General features: G+C 41.4%; 1 protein-coding gene and 1 non-coding gene across 5 annotated transcripts in view; both read left to right on the forward strand.

Annotated features, from left to right (window-relative positions):
- The first annotated feature begins 3,098 nt into the window (after window positions 1–3,098).
- Window positions 3,099–21,963, forward strand: part of SLC41A2 (solute carrier family 41 member 2) — a 228,154-nt gene continuing 209,289 nt past the window's right edge. The window contains exon 1 of one of the 4 annotated variants that reach the window (XM_032646805.1): window positions 3,099–3,242. The gene's annotated coding sequence lies outside the window, so the exon portion shown is untranslated. Of the gene's footprint in view, window positions 3,330–20,777; window positions 20,855–21,963 lie in introns of those variants that run through there. The other 3 variants (XM_032646806.1, XM_032646807.1, XM_032646804.1) reach the window with 3 other exon arrangements.
- LOC116761393 lies at window positions 8,889–9,023 on the forward strand. The gene has a single exon (XR_004351966.1). It is a non-coding gene; the product is annotated as a small nucleolar RNA SNORA70 (small nucleolar RNA).

The following is a 21,963-nucleotide window of genomic DNA, read 5'->3' on the forward strand; positions in this document are numbered from 1 at the left end:
TTTGTTTGTTGTCTTTCTCCACTTGAATGTGAACTCTGTAAGGCAGGAATTTGTTCATTTTGGTCACTGCTCTATTCCCAGAGCACAGAACAGAGAGAGCATGGCATTAGGTAAGTGCTCAGTAAATATTTGTAAATGAATGAATGACTACTATTATTATTATTTGGCACATAGTAGGTCTACCATGACTACTTGTTGATTGAATGAACAAATGAATGTTCTAGAGATTCCTGGGAGGAGTGTTAATATTGTAGGATGCGGGGGAGGGGAAAGAAATGGGACATATGTCTGCAAACATGGGCTGCATGGGCTGCATGTCCTCTGAATCATGCTTTCCTCTAATCCTCTTTTCTTTATGAGTGTTTTATATGGTTTGTGGGACCACTTTTAAACAGTCCACAGGGTGGTTCTTGAACCTCAGTGATCATCAAAACTACCCGCAGAGATTCTTATTTAATTGGGAATTTAAGTAATTTTGAGCAAGGATTTAACCCTTAGTTTCCTCATCTGAAAAACGGCATTATAACACCACCCTCATAGGGGGTGAGGATTAAATAAAATAACCTCTGTGAAGCATCTCACAAGTAGTAAATTTAGATTCCCTTTGCTTCTGCTCATCTTCTCTAAACCTTAGAGGTTAAATTCTTACAAACAAGTCATATTCCCTGTTCTCTTAAAATTTAGCTTTATCTTCAGTCCAGATCTCTACTTTGAGTTCCAGATTTATTTTCCAAATATATACTCAGCATCTTCGCTTGGATAGCTCATAGAGGCTGCAAACCCAGCATATCCAAAGCAACTCAAAATGGTCCCCTTTAGCCTTCCTCCTCCAGATTCTTCCTCTCAAGGAGTAGGATAAGCTCAAGCCAGAAACCTGGGAGTCATTTTTGGACACTTTTCTCTCCTTCACCTTCCACACACAGTCAAAGATCAAGCCTTTGCAGTTCTAACCCTGACCTATTTCTTTGACCCACTACCTCCTAATCCCCATTGCCCGCAAATGGGCCTTCACGCCTCCTCCATTGCCCCCTTCCTATTCCTGGTCCACACTATGACCAGCAATGTCTTTCATAAATACAAATCTGATCATGTCCAAATGGACCCTCTCCAACTCTTCAGTGGCTTCCTTTTGTCTTTAGGAATAAATCCAAAGTCCTCAGCGTGGCCCTCAAGGCTCCTGCCGGCCTCTCCTGCAGAACGAGCCATCTCACTCTGGCCACAGTGGCCCTGTCCCAAGGCCTCCACAGGTGAAACCCCTTCCTACAAAAGGGCTTTCAAATCCGCAGTTTCTGTAGCTTCAAGGGCACACTCCCCACCCCACCCCACCCCCTTCCCTTTGTTGCCAGGCCTCCTCCTCTTTATTCTTCAAGGCTCAGATTAAATGTCACTTCCTCAAAGAGATCTTTCTTATCCACCAGAACAGACAGCTTCCTTTGTTACACACTTTCATAACTCCCAGCCTTTTCTCTAGCAATCATCCAACAGTGATTACTACATATCCTCAACTCTAAGTCACTTGCTTCACATTTAGTGTTGCCAGCTGTCAGGTAGAAGATGAACTAGTAATGTGGTGTTGCCTGCACACATAGGGACCTAACTTTTCAGAAGGGGGTAGCTCTTCGCCAGCTTCCACCCTGAGCTATTTTCAGGGTTGAAACTTAAATTTGGATTCCAACTCGAAGCTTAAAATAACTAAAAAAATATACTCTATGTTGTGGCATACAGAACAAAGGGTGCTGTATAAGCAGAAGGTTGCTACATACATGGCGACTAATGAAACTCAGGGCAATGGAAGCCATCAGCTCTCTGAGAAGAAATGTTGGTAGAATTTTCAAAGCCGGTAGAGGGTGGCCTCTCCTATGTGTGCTTTGCGCAGAAATCTTGAAAGACTGCAGGGCCCTTTCAAGGAGGGCCTTTCAAGAGGAGGAACACATCCGTTTGGAACTTTTACTTCTGGCAAACTTTCAACAGCAGCTAATTACCTCTGAGTGATATGCAATTCAAAGCATTAAGAACAGAAACCACTTGAAAAGGCAGTCAAAACACTGTTTTTCCATATTCCTTGCAATTATACTTTCTTTCCTAATAATGATGTTCAGGGGTGAAGAACACTTGCATGGGCCATTATCAAAAGCATTACCCCAGATGGCCAAGACTGATACAGAAGCACCCTGAAGGTGAAGGTCAAAACTCTGATGGCAAAGCAAAAGAAATAAACGGGATAAATGTACTCTCTGATATCCTTTAGCACCTGAAAATCTGCTACTAAATCATTGGAGTGACTTAGAGTTGGTGGAAGCTTTGATTTGAGGAAGTGTCATTTGCTGTGTAATTTTTTAAATGACAGTCTCTCTTTTAGAAGAAGAGCCCGAGGACGGAAACCTTTGTTTGGGTCACTGGAATACCTCCGCGGTGTTGCCCATTACCTACAAAAGATGCTCAAAAGATAGTTGTTAAATAAAATACACGAGTTCTCGGCTTTACGTTGCAAACTGTGGCTCACTTTTATATAGACTACAAAACAAACACGGGCAAGCTTGAAAAGTGTGGCATTCCAGACACGTCCATAGGGCCCATGCACTTTGCCTGTACACCTCTCTCCCACTGCTGGGAGCTGCCCTAAATCTCATTCTCCTGGGGGTCGCTCCCCTTCTCTCCTACCTCGGATCAAGCATGGCCCATTCTGCACTGCTCTTAAGAAAGGCTTACACAGTTTTAACCCCGGTCTGTGAGAAGGAAATACGAAGACGGCCAGCAGGAGGTCCCTGGTCTGAGAACAGAAATCATGAGTCATAGATTTGGGGGCTCGGACCGAGGAGCAGCCAGCGATGTGGATGTGCGTGGGTCGGTGGGGATGGAGGGGGCTGACGAACAAGGAAGTCCACAGCCCTTCTCTGCTGAGTAGCATCCCTTGAAATATTCCCCTTTTGCTCTGCCCTATCGGGTTCTCGGCCCGCGTTCGTCAGGTTGCGGCCAAAGGTCCAGGAGAAGGCGGCGCTCGCGCTCCCGATCGCCAACCCAGCGGCCACATCACCAGGCTCTCGCTTCCCCCGGGGCGGCGGCGCGGCTGCGCCTGCGCTGGGCGGCCGCGCGGGGGCGGGGCGGGCGGCTGGAAGCCCGCGGGCGGAGGGCGCCGGCTCCGGGGCTGTCACCGTGGGGCTGCGACGGCGCGAGAAGGCGCGCCAGAGGAAGGAGCCACGGCCGCTGGGCAGCCGCCGCCGCCGCCGCCGCGGGGGAACTAGGTGAATGCCCCTTCCGTCCCCTGCCACGGTGCCTCGGTCGCGTCTGAGGAGGCGGGGTCCCCTCTCCTCGCACCGCTTTCCGGGCAGGTGATAATGGAGGGAAAGTCTCGGCTTTGGCCGCGGCGCGGGGTTCGGGTGCATCCCAGGTACTGGAGGGAGGCTTGAGACCCGGCGGCCGGGGCGTAGGGAGGCCAGGGCAGGGGGAGCGGCCGAGCGACGGGGCCCGCCCGAGCCGCCGTGTCCCCTCCGGGCCCGCAGGCAGCGCCCGAGCCCGGCCCGCCGCGGCAGCCCCACCTCGGGCGGCAGGGCTGGCCGGCCCTGGGGCGCCCGCTGCGGAGCCGGGCGGCCGTGGTGGGTCGTCCCCGGCCCTGACAGTGGACCGGACAGCGGGTGGTGGCTGAGTGATGGGTGGAAGGTGAGCACGGATGGAGACCCTGCGAGTCAGGCTGGGGCACACCCCAGATCCAAGGCTTCAGGGCTCACAATTGCTCCGTGTCACCGTGTTCTTTCATTCCTTTCTTTATATGTGTGAAATATATCTCAACTAAAAAGAACCCCAAACGTTGATTCATAGAAAGAGAATACGTATATGTATGTAATACATTTGTAGGTATATTACATGTCTATGTAATTTCTTTCTGTAAATGAAGAATTTTTTTAAAAAATTGAGATATAGTTCACATACCACAAAATTCATCCTTTTAAAGCGCGGCCTTTAGTATTTTCACCGAGTTTTGCAACTATCACCACCATGCAGAACATTTTCATCACCCCAGAATGAAACCCTATACCCATTAAAAGTCACTCCTCATTCCCCCGTTATCCCACCCCCTGGCAACCACTAATCTCCTTTCCGTCTCTATGGATTTGCCTATTCTGTAAGTTTCATATAAGTGGAATCATACATTATGTGGCTTTTAGTGTCTGGCTTCCTTCACACAGCATAATGTTTTCAAGGTTTATCCATGTGTAGCATGTATCAGTACTTATTTTTTATGGCGGGATAGTATTCCATTGTATTGATGTACTACAATATCACATTTTGTTTATCCATTTTCAGTTGATGGACATTAAGGATGTTTCTACTTTTTGGCCATTGTGAATAATGCTGCTATGAACATTTGCATACAAGTTTTTATGTGGGCATATGATTCCCATTCTTTTGGGTCTGTATATTTAACTTTTTCAGGAACTGTCAGACTTTTCCAAAGTAGCTGCACCATTTTACATTCTCATCAGTGTGTGAGGGTTCCAGGTTCTTCACATTCTCACCAACACTTGTTATTGACTATTTGCTAGTTTTTATTACAGACATTCTGGTGAGTATGAAGTAGTGTTGATTTGCATTTCTTTATGACTAATTATGTTGAGCATCTTTTCATGTGCTTATTGGCCACTTGTGTATCTGCTTTGGAGAAATGTCTATTCAGATCTTTTGCCCATATTTTAATTGGGTTGTCTTTTTATTGTTGAATTATATTTAAAAAATTCTAGGTTTGGGGGATGAGTACTGACCGAAAAACCCAACCAACCTGATACCAAGCAACATAATGCTTCTACTTGGGGGAAGTGCATAAGTGCCATTTAAGTCTGTCAGAATATGCTAACTGTCATTTCTTGGGTGCCTTACTGCCCCTTTACCCTTTCTGGTATTTTGAGAAAAGCCACAAAAAGTGTGTTCATGACCAAAGTCAAGAGAGAACACACACAGCATTTTCATGTATTCTATGCTTGGTTTGGAAAGTCCCAGTTATCACTTTAATTACAAATAATTTATTTTGGTGTCTAGCTAAGCAAACTAATAAAAAATAGCAAACACCAATTACTCAATTAAAATTTCATATACTTCTCAGGCAAAGTGGAAGATCTTATCCTAAGTGTGTGTAGTCTTTATTACAGCTATATTCATATTTGGGCGGCAAATAAGTATCTTTTATGGCGCTGAAGTTAAGAACCACTTGCAGCTGAATGAATGCTACTTTGCCTATTCCATGCTTAATTTCTGAGCGCACACAAATTCAGCATCAGCCTCAGGTCTTTCATACAAAAACCACTGAAAAAGACATGATGTTTACCTCCCAGGAATTCAAGCTCATTTTTCTTTTACTCTAATGTGACTGTTCTAAAGTACACTACCACATTTCAGAAACGTTATGGAAAATAAAATTAGAGATTTTCAAGTGGAATTAATGGATAAACAACTGATTCAAAGTGGGTGAAGAGCCGTCCAGTCCTGCTCTTCAACTACTAAACTTTAAACAATGGAAATGTTATTTAACCCCTTTATGCCTCATTGACCTCATTAGTAGAATGAGGTAATAATTGCAATATATAACCTGAGTGTATGTTTTACCTAATAGAATGATTGTCAAACATACTGAAATTATAACCTATCCCAGCTAATATTGATTGTAACTGACTTACCCAATGGATGACTAAATACCCTGTAGTTACAAATGCTTTCCCAAGTTGGCTTTCTCTGCCCCCTGGGGTTTTTAGTGTCACTTAAGGACTGAAAGTTGGGGAAAATGTGGAAACAACTTTGGGGATGTGATCCCTGGGAAATGCTGATCAGAGCGGACCTGCCTCCTTTATGGGAGATTTTTAGGCACCCCTCATCTTTTCTCTGAAATTACTGTAGTTAGATTTCTATAGCTTAAAAATGTCTGTGTGTGTGTGTGTGTGTGTATAAAATAAAAAATATGTGTATCTCTAGTCGGCTGGCTAGACTGTCAGCCAGTTGTTTTATCTTAATATGAACGAATTTAATCAGATTGCTTTCCTCCAGATCAGCTGCACTGAGGAAATGGGAGTTTTGACATGAGGAGGGATAGGAGACGTTAGTGGTATGGGATCATGGAACATTTTGGAGGTTTGGGGAAAACTTGCTCTATTTCTACAAGTGTGGGTGTTGAAAATGGAGATCTATGGGCAGCATAAAAGGTCTGGAAGATGAGAAAAGAGAAGCAAGAATGAGAAACAGTTTGGAGGGGAAGGTTGTAGGACACAAAGATAGGTTCAACTTCTTTAGACATTTTTGCCCAAGAAAAATTCAAACGAGGAAAAGTGAAAGAAACCTTTTTCTCCTTCATTTCATTCCCTTCCCTTTTGCTCCACCTTGTTGCTCTGTGCTACTCTTCTCCTCGGACTCAGAAATCAGACTGGGATGACTGTTATTCCTCTTGGAGCTTTTCAGTTTGCTGATTACATCTCTTCTCTCTCCAGCTTCTGCAAATTGAGATCAGATTCAAGAAGCCAGATGAGGATTATAGTACTATTAAAATATAATTTAATTTTCATTTCTGATAAAGCTGGATTGGAGAATTTAGCTTAGACCCACACTTCCTCTGTTCCTTCTTAATTTATCTACCCACGTGATTCTATAGCACCTAAAAAACTGCAGGTTCCCCCTGCAGGCAGGGAAAGCCCTGTCTTGGGGAAATTTCCTCATAGGAGTTGGAAGGGAAAGGAGAACCTTCTCTTCTTGAAGACAGATAAATCCAAGAGCCAGTGAGAGCTCAGGGCTGGGGCCTGTCTGGAATATTGACCTTTAGTCTTATCTCAGCCATTAGATAAGTCACTTTGCTCTAGGAGGAACTGATAGAGTAGGGAGAAAGCAAGGTGTCCCTTTAATCCTGTTTTCTCCTACTTAGAGGAGTGAAAGTTCTCTTGTCCTTGCAGAGAGGCAAATAAGCAGACATCCTCTCATCAGTTAAGTGCTTGTGGGTAATAGTGTTTTGTAGGCTAGCTTAGGAACTTAATCACCATTTATATAATTGGAACTGAGAATATATTTTCCTTTGAACTGGCTAAACCTCTTAACAGTTTTTAAGTGGGTGCTCATTTCATTGTGCGGTTAAATATATAGATTATTCAAGTCCGTTTCCTTACTTGCTTTACTCCTCATTGACTGAGTGCCTAATAAGTAACAGGCACTGGGCTAGGCTCTCAGGATTCAGCAGAGACCAAGAATGGGTCCTGATGCTTATGGAGTTTACAGCCTAGAAAGACAATTAGCACACATACAATTACAGTAAATCTTAATGAATGTTAGAAAGCATAGAGTACTTCAGGAACACAGAGGAGGGGGAACTAATCTAAGAGGGTCAGGGAAGTGATGTTTAAGAGCTCAGGTCACAGAGTAGCATAGGAAGTAGCCAGAAAAAGGCAAGAAGGAGGATGAGCAAGAATGTTTCCGGCAAAAAGAATGTGTGGAAAGGCCAAAAAATGAGAGAGAGAGAGTGTGGTATATACCAAGGTGGTACTTTTCAAGCTTCAGGCACCTAGGCACCTACCAGGAGATTGTAAAATTAATTTAGTGGTTGTGAACTGCATGTTTTTAAAAAGAAATAAAACAGAAAATAAGCGTGTCACACGTAGATACTTTACTAGATCGTGATGTATAAAGTTTGAAAATCCCTACAATAAAGGAAACAGAGAAAAAGAACAGTATGACCACAGCCAAAGATCTTGGGTAGGTGGGAATGGTGATGCAAGATTTAGTTACCCTTTTTAAACATTTTGGCTTTATCTTAGAGGAAATGAGAAGCCATTGAAAAGGTTTAATCAGAGCCTGATTAGATTAATATTTTCTAAGGATCCCTTTGAATACCTCGTTTTCCTCTACTCAAATATAAACTTTGCATTCCTTGGCCCAGTGTTACGGGTATTCCAAAGTCTGGTTCCAGTCTCTTTCTTCTAAAGAATATTTCTATTTTTGGTACTGGAACTTCTCGTTTCATAAAGATTCGTGGTTTGCCAAAGTGCTGTTGCACCAAGAGGGAAAGATCTATGAGAGCAGGCCTTGCTTCTGTCTTGTTCACACTGAACGTCTGGCGTTTAGCATGGTGCCCCATGCCCAGTAGGCACTAGGCAAATCTTTGCTGATAGAGTCTAAATACCCTGACTATTAGAACTGTTACATAGTAGTAGAAGTGACCTTGATGTTTCTAGCAATCCTTGCTTTTGGAAAAAGAAAAAGGGTTTTTTTTGTTGTTTTAATTTTTATTTATTTACTTATTTATTTATTTTATTTTACTTTTGGCTGTGTTGGGTCTTCGTTGCGGTGCGCAGGCTTCTCATTTTGGTGGCTTCTCGTTGTGGAGCACAGGCTCTAGGTGCACAGGCTTCAGTAGTTGTGGCACATGGGCTCAGTAGTTGTGGCTCGTGGGCTCTAGAGCGCAGGCTCAGTAGTTGTGGTGCATGGGCTTAGTTGCTCCGCGGCATGTGGGATCTTCCGGACCAGGGCTCGAACCCGTGTCCTCCATATTGGCAGGTGGATTCCTAACCACTGCGCCACCACGGAAGCCGGAAAAAGGTTTTTATTAGAAATTCTTTTTGCCCAGTTGGATTCATTAGTGATAGAACTCCATTCACTTATTTAACAAAAAGTTAATTTAACAAAAAGTACTTTTATTATACTAAAGCAGTAGTAGAGATAAGAAAAAGAACAATGGACTTTCTGACTCTGGGGTTTCTGCTTTCAAGAAGTACAGAACATTGCAGGCTGTTCACAGGAGGAGGCAGTCGGGCAGCCATTTATATTTTGTTTGAACAGATCGGCATTCTCTGAGCACTCGCCAAAAGGCAGTTTTATAAAGATGGCTGGGGACAAAGAGAATACATTGATTAAAATGTATCAGTCATCTGCAGCCAATCCAGTCAACTGTGCTCTTTTCCCCATGGGGGCCTGGTGCGCAGTGGTTGCAAACAGCAGCCTCCTCGGTAGTGGATGCAGCCTGTTGCCTGTATAGGTTGCCCTAAGGGACCTCGAAGACAGCCCTTTCCAGTGTACATTAATGACTGGCATGCTGTCCCCAGTCTAGGCTCCAGACAGGTATGGGTGGTGCCTTTGGAAAGCCCCAGGGCACAGGGGTCAGGGTCCACATTGGCCACGTCATGATGTCCATCTGCACCAAGCTGCAGAACAAGGAACATGTGATTGAGGCCCACAGCAGGGCCAAGTTCAAGTTCCCTGGCCGCCAGAAGATCCACATCTGCAAGAAGTGGGGATTTACAAAGTTTAACGCGGACACATTTGAAAACATGGTGGCAGAAAAGCGGCTTATCCCGGATGGCTGTGGGGTCGAATGCATCCCTCGTTGTGGCCCCCTGGACAGATGGCAGGCCCTGCACTCGCGAGAGCCTTGGCGCTGTCCCCTCCTTACTCACGCCCACCAGTAAATCCTACTTTCTTGTCCAAGAAAAAAAAATGTATCAATCATATGAGCTTAATGGAGAGACAACAGAAAATAGATTTTGATCTTAGAAGTAAAAATAGAACATCCATATACCCAACAGAACTTACCATTAGGAATTTAGTGATGGCAGTTTGTTGCCAGAGAATGATTGTACTGTCACAGCACCGTGACTTCACAGAATTGGATCGTGAAACCCAACTGTGAAGGAAAATTGTTTCAGTGTATGGTTTTGATAAGTGGCAAGAGAAGTTATGAAAAATTCATGAAAGGTAGACAGACTTCAAGTTCTGTTTCAGATTTCTCTTTAATACATTTTTTGAGATATGGAAACTTTGCTAATTAGTTTTGTATATTAGATTTTATATATCTTTTTTTTTTTTTTTTTTTTTTTTTTGCGGTATGAGGGCCTCTCACTGTTGTGGCCTCTTCCGTTGCGGAGCACAGGCTCCGGATGCGCAGGTTTAGCTGCCATGGCTCACGGGCTTATCCGCTCCGTGGCATGTGGGATCTTCCCGGACCGGGGCACGAACCCGTGTCCCCTGCATCGGCAGGCGGACTCTCAACCACTGCACCACCAGGGAAGCCCTAGATTTTATGTATCTTAAACATGCATGCTAGGATCAAATCTTGCTACTATAGGATGGCTTTTTAAAAACATTTATTTATTTATTTTTGGCTGTGTTGGTTCTTGGTTGCTGCACACGGATTTTCTCTAGTTGCGGTGAGTGGGGCTACTCTTTGTTGCGGTGCTCAGGCTTCTCATTGTGGTGGCTTCTCTTGTTGCGGAGCATGGGCCCTAGGCACGCGGGCTTCAGTAGTTGTGGCTCACGGGCTCTAGAGCGCAGGCTCAGTAGTTGTGGCGGCCAGACTTAGTTGCTGCTCCGCGGCATGTGGGATCTTCCCCGACCAGGGCTCGAACGTGTGTCCCCTGCATTGGCAGGCGGATTCTTAACGACTGCACCACCAGGGAAGTCCCTATAGGATGACTTTTAAAAAATACTAATTGAACTTAAATGGGAACCATTAACTTGTATAAATTTATCCTAAGAAAATCATTCTAAATATGAGAAAGTCTTATGCACAAAGATGTTCATTTTCACTGCAGTATAATTTAGTCAAGAAAATATCTTGCTATAAGGAAATGATTCATTAAAATGTGGCAATTCTCGGGGCTTCCCTGGTGGCGCAGTGGTTGGGAGTCTGCCTGCTAATACGGGGGACACTGATTTGAGCCCTGGTCTGGGAGGATCCCGCATGCCACGGAGCAGCTGGGCCCGTTGGCCACAACTACTGAGCCTGCGCATCTGGAGCCTGTGCTCCGCAACAAGAGAGGCCGCGATAGTGAGAGGCCCGCGCACCGCGATGAATGGTGGCTCCCGCTTGCCACAACTAGAGAAAGCCCTGGCACAGAAACGAAGACCCAAAACAGCAAAAATAAGTAAATAATTTTTTTTTTTTTTTTACGTTACGCGGGCCTCTCACTGTTGTGGCCTCTCCTGTTGCGGAGCACAGGCTCCGGACGCGCAGGCTCAGCGGCCATGGCTCACGGGCCCAGCTGCTCCTCGGCATGTGGAATCTTCCCGGACCGGGGCACGAACCCGTGTCCCCTGCATCGGCAGGCAGACTCTCAACTACTGCGCCACCAGGGAAGCCCCATAAATAAATAATTTAATAAACTCCTACCCCCAACGTCTTCTTTAAAAAAATAAATAAATAAAATGTGGCAATTCTCTTGAAGAAATTTAACCATTAAAAATGCTTTTTTAGGGCTTCCCTGGTGGCACAGTGGTTGAGAGTCTGCCTGCCGATGCAGGGGACATGGGTTCGTGCCCCGGTCCGGGAGGATCCCACATGCCGCGGAGCGGCTAGGCCCGTGAGCCATGGCCACTGAGCCTGCACATCCCGAGCCTGTGCTCCGCAACGGGAGAGGCCACAGCAGTGAGAGCCTCGCGTACTGCAAAAAAAAAAAAAAAAAAAAAAAATGCTTTTTTAGATCAATGGTATCTTATTTCTTTTGAAATTTAAAAGTAAAAAGTGCTCAATATAAACAAAAGTTCAAATAATATAAAAAAAGGCAGGATTTAAAAAGTGAAAATAGTATTTCAAGTCCTTCCTTACCCTGTTCCCTCAACCTAGGCCAACCCAGTTCTCCAGAAGTCAGTGCTCTGAGCACTTCGGTATCTGTCCTTCCAGACCTTTTTCTAACCCAGTGGTTTTCAAACTGTGCTCCAAGGAGGGGCTTTGGGGGCTTCTCAGTTAGGTAAGATGGGGACTGAGTGGGGCTTCAACCGGTACTGCTTTGCTTTTACCTGTTTTCTATACTGGGGTTTCGAGTAGGGTTTAATTTAAACAAAGCATTCCCCTGCATTAAAAATAAATGTTCAGAAACCATTGGCCTAATTTAGAAAATGAAGTCCTAACCCTGCAGTCAGGAATTCCAGATCTTCCAGTTTACCGTTTTTTTGCTGCTTGGTGATACGGATCTTCTGCTCAGACTTGCCTATCCATTTCCCCAGCAGTCGTCTGCCTGGTTGCTAGCCACCTCATTAGGACGTACTTCCCCTTCTTTTTCTCCATCTCTCTAAATGTTGTTATTTAAGGTTCAACTGTCAATGTTTCGTTCACTCCCTCTTTCAACATTTTTAGTGGACACCACCTACATTTTGACTAATACTGAGTGGGAAATATGCAGAATTTTGTATCAAAAGCTCACAGACTAGTAAAGAGCAACCTTCATGTAAATAAGTGCAATTATGTATTATAAAACAAGAGTGTTTAAGGGGCAGATACTAAAGATATAAGTGGTCTCTTCCTTCTACACCACCTTATATGGCACTTATAATAAGGGCAGTTTATGGTATGGTTACATTTCTGGGTCTTCAGTAAATAATTGCTCATTTATTTATTAACAGAAGATAAGGTAGAAGATAATTCACCTGTGAATTAGGGGGTGAGACTTGGGAGGGAGCTGTTTCCTTTCTTGAGCAATCAACTGTGTTCAAAAATAACTTGAATCTAACCTGCTAGATTCCGGTGTAGCGCATGGAGTTGGGAGGGAGCACTGAAGGACTTGTTCTGTAATCCTCATCTCCGTGGCCACTCACACTGGTGTACAGGGAATGCCTGTCATTTCTGCTTTATCATTATCTGGTAAGAAAGTTGTGAATTTGAGTCCTGTGTCTTTATTTTACTGACTTTGTAACTTGAGCATATTACTTAACCTCCCTGAGACTCAGTTTCCTGAACTGTAGTATATGAACATGTCTACCTCCTAGGTTTTCAGAAAAGATTATACAAGTACATACAAGCAAAGTCTATTCTTTTTGCTTTCAGTGGTTTTGATGTTCTGTAGAATGGGTGATTGTTCTCCTTTCTTTGGGGTTTAAGTTTTTAAATATTTGGGAGGACTTATGGATTAGACTCTAGTTCTTTTTTTTTGGCCATACCATATGGCTTGCAGGATCTTAGTTCCCCGACCAAGTATCAAACCCATGCCCCCTGCATTGGAAGCATGGAACCCTAACCACTGGACCTCCAGGGAATTCCCTAGACTTTAGTTTTTTGAAGAAGTGGGTTTTTTTTATTCTGAGAGTGGCTTTTTGATAAGCTATTCATATTCCTGGTAAGGTATGAATAAACAATATAGGAAAGTAATCAGGCCAAAGAACATTTAGTGGGAAAATAAATCTTTTTCATTATTAACCAGTGTATTCTCCTGAGATTTAAAGCAGACTGTTATATCTATGATCAAGAAAGCAAAATTAATAGGTAGGCCCAGAGTCCAAAGCCTGGCCTATTTTCTTCATTTTATCTGCCACTTTCCTCTATCTTTTACATAAAAAACAGTAAAGAATTTTTATGGTACTGTTCTAGTACTCTTTGGGAAAAAAAAAAAGTCAGAGAACTCTTGTCTGTCATTTCTGGATTATAGGTTTCAGAATAACCCCAGGCAAACTCATGATGGATTCTATCTTTGTAATATTTCTCATTCTGGTTGAGCAGACTTAGTTCTCTAGTCTAGAATAAACCTTACACTAGTGGTTTAAGGTAGTCTGTTTTATTTGTAAATTGTAAAAATGTTATTTAGAAACCTTTTTAAAAGTAAAAAAGTACATTAGATATGATATTTAAATTTAACAGCAGTATTAGAGCTACTTCCTATTCCAGCTTTCATCTTCTTTTTTCCTTTTAGAACATTGTGGTTTCCTGAAGACCTGTGTTGTTCAGTATATATAGGTACCATTTGTTCTGTGTATATACTGGTCATTATAGATATACAGTATCTTATAGCATGCTGGCAGTTAAATGAAAAATAGGGTGAGTGCAGTGTATACAATGTAAATATTAAACTTCAGTTTATTTTTTAAAGAAAGTAGGAACAAAACAGTTGATCTGAAAATTATAAGGTAGGGGTTTAATACAGCACTGTATAACATTTTTGTGATTCTGTGGTCTAGTCTGTTCCTTAGTAAGGGGAGAAAGAGGTGGAAAGTAGGTTTTGAGCCTTTTACAAAAATGTATAATAATGAATAAGGATGATGGTAACTAGCTAATATTTATTGAAGGCTCAATACACTGTTCTAAGCACCTTACATGTATTAAGTCATTTAATTCTCACAGTAACCCAATGGAGGAGATATTTTTTCATGAGGAATCTAAAGTATAGAGGCATACGTCCCATAGCTAGTGAAAGTCAGAATTTAAGCCAAAGCAGTTTGACTTTAGAACCCAGCCTCTAAACTACTGTCAATATCATTAGTGTGTTGACACTTCTTCACATTTAATTTTTTGGAAGGAAATCGTCTCTTTTAATTGAAGTGTGGAGATTTGCTGAATAAGTCACTTGAAATTCCTCCGTAAAACCACTCAATGCAAATCATGTTATCCATTTATTCATATAATGAAAGCATTGCATATATCTCGGGAAGCTTTGTACAGTTTCAAACACAGCATAAAGCATTTGCCAGTGATTCCACATGAATAATACAACTTTGAACAAGCAGTTAATATTCTCCGTTTCAAAATGTGTTTGACTGAAATCTGTGTGCTCAAGTCTGGGATTTTGATTGTACATAGATTTTATCATCTGAGTTTAAACTCATATTATTCCTTGGAACAAAACCTGTTCTTTTCTCAATCCCAGGAGGCAGTGCTTAATAGACGATGTAAGCATGTGTTTGAGCGTTAGCAAGGGGGCACCAAAAGAGAGAAAAAAATTTAAATAATATTTTGAAATTTTTTTCAGTTTTTTTTAATATATATATTTCAGATTATTTTCCATTATGGGTTATTACAAGATATTGAATATAGTTCCCTGTGCTAAACAGTAAATCCTGTTGCTTATCTCTTTTATGTACAGTGGTTTGTATCTGTTAATCCCGTACTTCTAATTTATCCCTTCCCCTCCCTCCCTTTGCCCTTTGGTAACCATAATTTTGTTTTCTATGTCTGTGAGTCTGTTTCTATTTTGCATATAGATTCATTTGTATTATTCTTTAAGGTTCCACATATAAGTGATATCATATAATATTTGTCTTTCTCTGTCTGACTTACTTCACTCAGTTTGATAATCTCTAGGTCCGTCCATGTTGCTGCAAATGACAATATTTCATTTGTTTTTATGGCTGAGTAATATTCCATTGTATGTATATACCACTTTTTTATCCATTCATCTGTCAGTGGACATTTAGGTTGTTTCTATGTCTTGGCTCTTGTAAATAGGGCTGCTGTGAACACTGAGGTGAACTAGAGTTTTCATATTTTCTGGATATATGCTCAGGAGTGGTATTGCTGGGTCATATGGCAGTTCTGTTTTTAGTTTTTTAAAGGAACCTCCATAGTGTTTTCCATAGTGGCTGCACTAATTTACATTCCCACAAAAAAACACTGTAGGAGGGCTCCCTTTTCTCCACACCCTCTCCAGCCTTTATTATTTGTAGACTTTTTGGTTATGGCTGTTCTGACCAGTGTGAAGTGATACCTCATTGTGGTTTTGATTTGCATTTCTCTAGTACGTTGTTGAGCATCTTTTCTTGTGCCTGTTGGCCATCTGTTAATGTTTTGTGACTTTTAAAGAAACAATGAAATAGTCTTTCTAGGAAAGACTTGTACCTTGTTGTGACTCTTATTTTGTTTGGAGTTATTTTGAATTATATGTCATGGCTCATGGGGGAGACACACTGTAGACTTGATGGCAGCCTGGCCCTTCCTTGGAACTTGGTGGCACAGATACAGTTGTTTATTCATGATCGTCTAACAATATAAAATATAAATGAAATAATTGCTGTGAATACAGTGGAATGTTGGTTTTCTGGAAGTGTTTAGGATGTATTAATTGAATGAATGTTGCCTTTTAGTTGTGTTCCTACTGGGAAACTGTGGAGGGGGAGAAGTAGGAAAGAAGAAATTTTAGAGCCCCTGGGAGTTTTAGAAAGAGGAAATTTTAAGTAGCCATTAAAAATAACTTTGTAGGTTACTGATAAGACACTCTTTTTTGATATTTTATGAAATGCAAAAAGCAGGATGCCAAACTGTGTGTAATATGAACCAATTTTTGTTTTAAACATAGATATAGAAAAAAATATATCAACAATAAAGTTATCATATGCACTAATACATCATCAGTGATTATCTCTGGATGGTGGGTTTCCAGAATAAACAACTTTGTTTGTCCTTGGCCTTTATTTATTTGTTTATTTTGCATTGAACACATATCGCTTCTGTGAACAATAGAACTCTATGCCAGTGGATGTTAGAAGCACCGTTTCCAAATGAGCTGGGAAAGAAAGGTAGCCAGGATATTTTTATGAGCAAAGGCCAGTATGTGGCAACTAAGTTGTTTTGGGGTGGCTTTGAGGGTAGTTTTAGTTTGAACTTCAAGTTGGACTTAGAGCCCTTGGGCTCCTTTTTTTTTTTAACTGGTATTTGAATTAAAAAGTACGCAGCTCTGACCAAAGGGTAGAGGAGAGACTTGATTGCAGAGAGTAAAGATACTGAAAGAGTTAGATCATTATTTCAGTTTGATGCCAAAATAGTTGAGTAAGGTAACACTGTGTACCTGTGGTTCACCTAGTCTAATAGAGCCTCTTGCTGTGAGTTTGTGCACTTGCCCTGCCTTCACAGCTCTGTGTACCAGCGAGCAGTATTGAGGGAAAGTACAGTTTGGGAAGGGGGAAGATTGGTGTCATCTCCCTGGGTGGTACCATTGTGAAGGTGTCCCAGCGAGGGAAGGTGATGGTAGGCCACCACCTGAGGAAGACCTCACTGGGTTTGGGAGCTGTCCTGTTTCGTCACCTAGTAGAAGGTAGTGTAATTCTATGTGGCCTGCTCAGCAGGGTGTAGCATGCTGCTTCACCTCAGGGATAGGGGAGGGAGAAGGGTCCCTGGAGGGGTAGAATGGCTCTGAGTGAATATTTGGAATGGATCACCATGAAAATGATGGGGCACTCTTGGTCTTCAAATGTAGAAGAAAAATGTTAACCTTACACGTGGCAAATCATTTTTCCCTTTTCCTTTTCTTGGAAAGAAGATTTTTACTTTGACACATGGTTATCCATTCTGCACTTTACAATTCTGGAAGATTTTATATTCAGTTTTCACTTTAATTGTACGAAGAATAAAGTGTATATTTTAAGTTGGCGCTAGAAGTGTGTTTGCGTTTTAAAAATGGAATTCTCTTTAAGAGTGTAAGGATGTATTAAGGCTAAAAGTATGAAAGTATACTTTTTGGTGAGTTCAGAATAATAATTTCTCTTCATTTGAAATGCTGAACTCCAGTTACCTAGTCTCTAAATTTAGGTATTTCAGATTTATAAGTGCCAGGGAAAACCAGTAAGGAAATGTATTATTTATGTTTTATTCTCATGTATACTACCTTTTACACAAAGGTGTTGAGTCACTTTATAAAAAATGACATTTACAAGAAATATTGGGTTTTAAAAAAATTATGAAACCAGTACCAGAGAAAATAAAACTAGGAGTGTAACATTAAGATGAATAAATTGATCATAGATGTGAGTTTCAGATGTAGCTGTAAGTTTCCTTGTTGCTGAAGTAAAAGTGTCGCTCAATCTTCATTAAAGAAAAAGAAAAATACCAGTTTTCAGTAGCAAGGCTTTCTGTAGCTATAATTTCTAAGTAAAGTTTCATGTGACTCTGTCTAGGGTGATTGATAAGGTGGTGATGTTCTCAGCAGCAGTTTGCAGGAAATTAGGAATGTCAGTTGCAAGTTAATTGCAAGAGCGTGGTTAAGTAGTTTTTTTGAATAAGATACATGTAAGAAATGTTTTAAAATGGGAGAAATATACTCTTGTTGTTTAAAAGCAGTTTCTGGGCTTCAAAACAGAGTTCTCTGATTTAGCTCCTTTGCTACCAACTATTCACCGAGTTGTTTCAAACAGTAGTACTAAGTGATATTTCTGGTCATTGTTTACTACCTGTATTATAAAACTGTATTGCTGTTAATCTAATCAGAATCTAGTTAAATGATTGGGTTTTTTTTTTCACTTTTCAGTTGATTTGATAGGGGATAAATATAATCAAAGTTCATTCTACCAAGTATCAGTCAGTGCACTTGGTAGAATGAACTGTACTTTGTTTATGCAATACGCTTAGTTCTTTGGACACACACTATATTTATTCTGTCAACATTTTCTCAATAAGCAGAAATGGTTCAATTGCGGATTTTGTTTTAGTTGATTCATTGGCTTGTCTTCGGTGTATCCTTCTTCCAAATAAATTATTCTTTTTAAAAAATTATTTTTTTAAGTGGGATTGAGGGTTGTGATTCTGAAAACAAATCAGTTGTCTGGTTCTGGTTTCCTTTGGAACATTATTTGAGATGTATTGAGGATTTATTATACCGAAGATTTATTATACCCACTGATTCTTTCTCTGGGCTCAAACAAATTCTTTACAAATGTTTGGCTGTCTTTTAGGCCTATAGAAACTTTAGGATTGATAAATTTTATGATATTACTCTGTTCTATCAGTGGGCAGTCTTAGAAATGAGTGACTGTTTTATGGAGTCCTTTAGCTTTGGGATATCAGGAGCTGAATCATGCCCATGATTTCTCAAGCTTCTGTGTTTGTTAGAGAATATCAGGACTACCAAATCAAAGCTTGACATCACTACCTAAATTACCTAAATGTTACCTAAATGAAACCTGTGTGAGTGCTTGAATTCAGTTTAATTAGACAGTTTCCAGTTTAAGCCAAAAAGCCAGAATTTTTTTTTCTAGGAGCTAACTCTATGCATTTCAACCAAAGCAAAAAAAGTGTGTGTGGGGGGGCGGGGGGATACGTTGATTCCACTTTAGAGGTGAGCCTTTTAATCGGGGAGGACAGTATTTGTGAGGTAGCAGTTTTTTGTGTTTTTTTTGCGGTACGCAGGCCTCTCACTGTTGTGTCCCCTCCCGTTGCGGAGCACAGGCTCCGGACGCGCAGGCTCAGCGGCCGTGGCTCACGGGTCCAGCCGCTCTGCGGCATGTGGGATCTTCCTGGACCCGGGCACGAACCCGTGTCCCCTGCATCGGTAGGCGGATTCTCAACCACTGCGCCACCAGGGAAGCCCAAGTTTCATTCTTTAAATGAACGTAGTGGAAGAAAACTGAGTGGCCGTAAAGGCAGCCTGCGGTTTGAGTGCTGTAAAAAGCAAATTAAATAGACATAATCCTTCTGTGTGAACCTGCTATTCAATTAAGTACTTACTGGATATTATTCAAAAGAATGTACCAAAATTTTTTATAAAACAAGAAAATAATTTGTGCAATATTGGCTAAGGTCTAGCTAGTTTTGGCTGGCATGACCTCTCTGAAATCTGATTTAACTGACCACATAACACATCCTGTTTGGTGACTATCTACATCTTCATAACAAACAGAAACAGAAGACATATTCAGAGGAAATGAAAGAAGCAGAATGGGGACTTCCCTGGTGGCGCAGTGGTTAAGAATCCACCTGCCAATGCAGGGGACACGGGTTGAGCCCTGGGCCGGGAAGATCTCACATGCTGCGGACGGAGCAACTAAGCCCGTGTGCCACAACTACTGAAGCCCGCACGCCTAGAGCCCATGCTCCACAAGAGAAGTCACCGCAATGAGAAGCCCATGCACCGCAATGAAGAGTAGCTCCCACTCGCCGCAACTAGAGAAAGTCCACGTGCAGCAAAGAAGACCCAATGCAGCCAAAAATAAATAAACAAAATAAATAAATAAATTTTAAAAAAAGCAGAATGCACACTTGCAGAGTGGTGAAACTAAGAATACACAGTAACCATAAGCTGTCTTGACTTCTAGGTTATTTTGTGTGTGTGTGTGTGTGTGTGTGTGTGTGTGTGTGTGTGTGATAGTGCTGTGGTTTTATGTGTGCTTATACAAATGTAAAATACCCACCCCCCAACAAGTTTTGAGATTTTAGACTAAGTGCGATAATCTTTTTGTTGTTGTTATGGGAAGATAACAAAGTGTTAAACTTCCATTTATTGCCTCTCTTAGTAATGAGGTGTGACTTAGGCCTGCTAACTCACAGCTCTGATGAATTTTTCAAGTGTATTATTTAACCTTTGCAGTGGAACAGAATGCCTCTTCCAGCACGATAGGCAGATTTTCTCCGAGATACTGATTTAGTAAATCAACACACATACAATACAATTCTTTTTCTTCTAAAACAAGCAATTTTAGCATTATTGTTTTTTTGTTTTTGTAACTACAGTTGAATTCATCAGGATTGTTTTGTATTAGTTTGTTTTCCTTTAAGTCAGTGGTTCCCTGACACAACTCTATAGATTAATGCTGGCCCTTGACAAAGCTTTCACAGGGAGCATGAAGTGAGTTCTTGATCAATCTAAATGTGCTCAATGGAAAGGCTTTTAGTCCAAGATTTTGTCCTTTCTGCATTTTTATTTTTAAAGGAAAGATCATTTTTAAATTGGTAAAATTTGGGGGGAAATTCGGTTAATGAGATCTGAATGTTTGGAAAACACTGTTTTCAAACTCTTTAACCATAGACGGAATCCTTATGTGCTCATATATCAGAGAGATTCTCTTAAACTAAACTAGATGGGAATCTGTGGGTCAGATTCTTCTTTAAAATATTTACTTTTTTGGTTAGCTTTTGTTAGGTCATGCTGTGGTGGTAAACAATTCCGCACTCTCAGTGGCTTTCATCAGCAAAGCTTTCTTTCTCGTGTTGCATGTTGCTTGTAGGTTGCTGCAGCTCTGTGTGTTATCTTTGTCCCAGGACCCAGTCTGAAGAAGCAGCACTTACCTAGGACATGTCATTACCATGTCAGATGGAAAAGAAGCCATAGCTGAACTATTTCTGTTTGTAGATGTTGCTGCCATCATGAGTCAGATGCCCAAACCTGATGTCAGTGGATGTGAGGCAGTTATAATCCTCCCATAGTCCCTGCAGGTAACATGGCAACAGGGGGAGAAAACAATCATCTTATAGGAGGGGAGCAATAAATGGGAGTAAGAAAATCTGTCACAATATCACTCATGTGACTGAAGCACTCATGTGATGTAATGAAAATGTTTAACAAACAATAATAAACACGTATATACCACCAAGCTTAAAAAATATAACCACTACTTTTGGAGTTCCCTGTGTGCTTTTATACTACTTCCCCAAATGTAACCATTCTCTTGAAATTTCTGCTTGCTTATCATCCCCTTCTTCATATATTCCATTGTGTGACTGTCCCGCCATTTATCTTTTTTCTTGAGTTAATTCCAGTTCTTTTGCTAGTGTGAAAATATTGCTAAGGATATTCTTTTATGTGTCTCCTGGTGTACAAAGCAAGAGTTGCTTCAGAGTATGTACTTAGGTGTGGAATTGCTGGAACGTGGGGCATGTGCCTCTTCAGTTTTAGTAGATAATACCAAGTTGTTTTCCAACATGGTTGTACAGTTTACACTTGCACTAGTGGTGTTGTATGTGTTACCAGTTCTCATGTCTTTGTTCACATTTGAAAGTCTGACAACATCTAATTTTTAGTCTAATGGGTATGAATCAGATTCTTTTTTGAATGTTCAGGGAAGTGCTTCTCAAACTTCCACGTGTACATAAATCACTTGGACATGCTATTAAAAGCACAGGTTGTGATTCAGTAGGTTGGGTTATGCTTGGGAGCTGAGATCCTGCATTTCTCATAACCACCCAGGTGATACCAGTGCTGCTGCACCGTGGACCATACTTTGAGTAACAAGGGTTTAAGGCACTCGAATAGACTTGCCCCTGTGTTGGCTCCACATAACACCTAAAGAATCTTTGGAACAAAATTGCTACATAACAGCATCTGATATAGCCACTCAATCTAGGGTTTTTGAATCATGCCTGATATTTTTATTGACCTTACATGAGCACTACAGATAATACTTTTTTTTCATATAGCAATTTGGAAAAAAAAGAACCCAAGCCACAATGTTAATCACTGTACTTGTTTTACCTGCGGCAGATGCTTTTTTTTTTTGGAAACCTGTTTTGTGCAAACATTGGCCATTAGCAAATAAAGTAGTGGA

Source organism: Phocoena sinus, chromosome 10, assembly GCF_008692025.1.
Source record: "Phocoena sinus isolate mPhoSin1 chromosome 10, mPhoSin1.pri, whole genome shotgun sequence".
NCBI lineage: Eukaryota > Metazoa > Chordata > Mammalia > Artiodactyla > Phocoenidae > Phocoena > Phocoena sinus.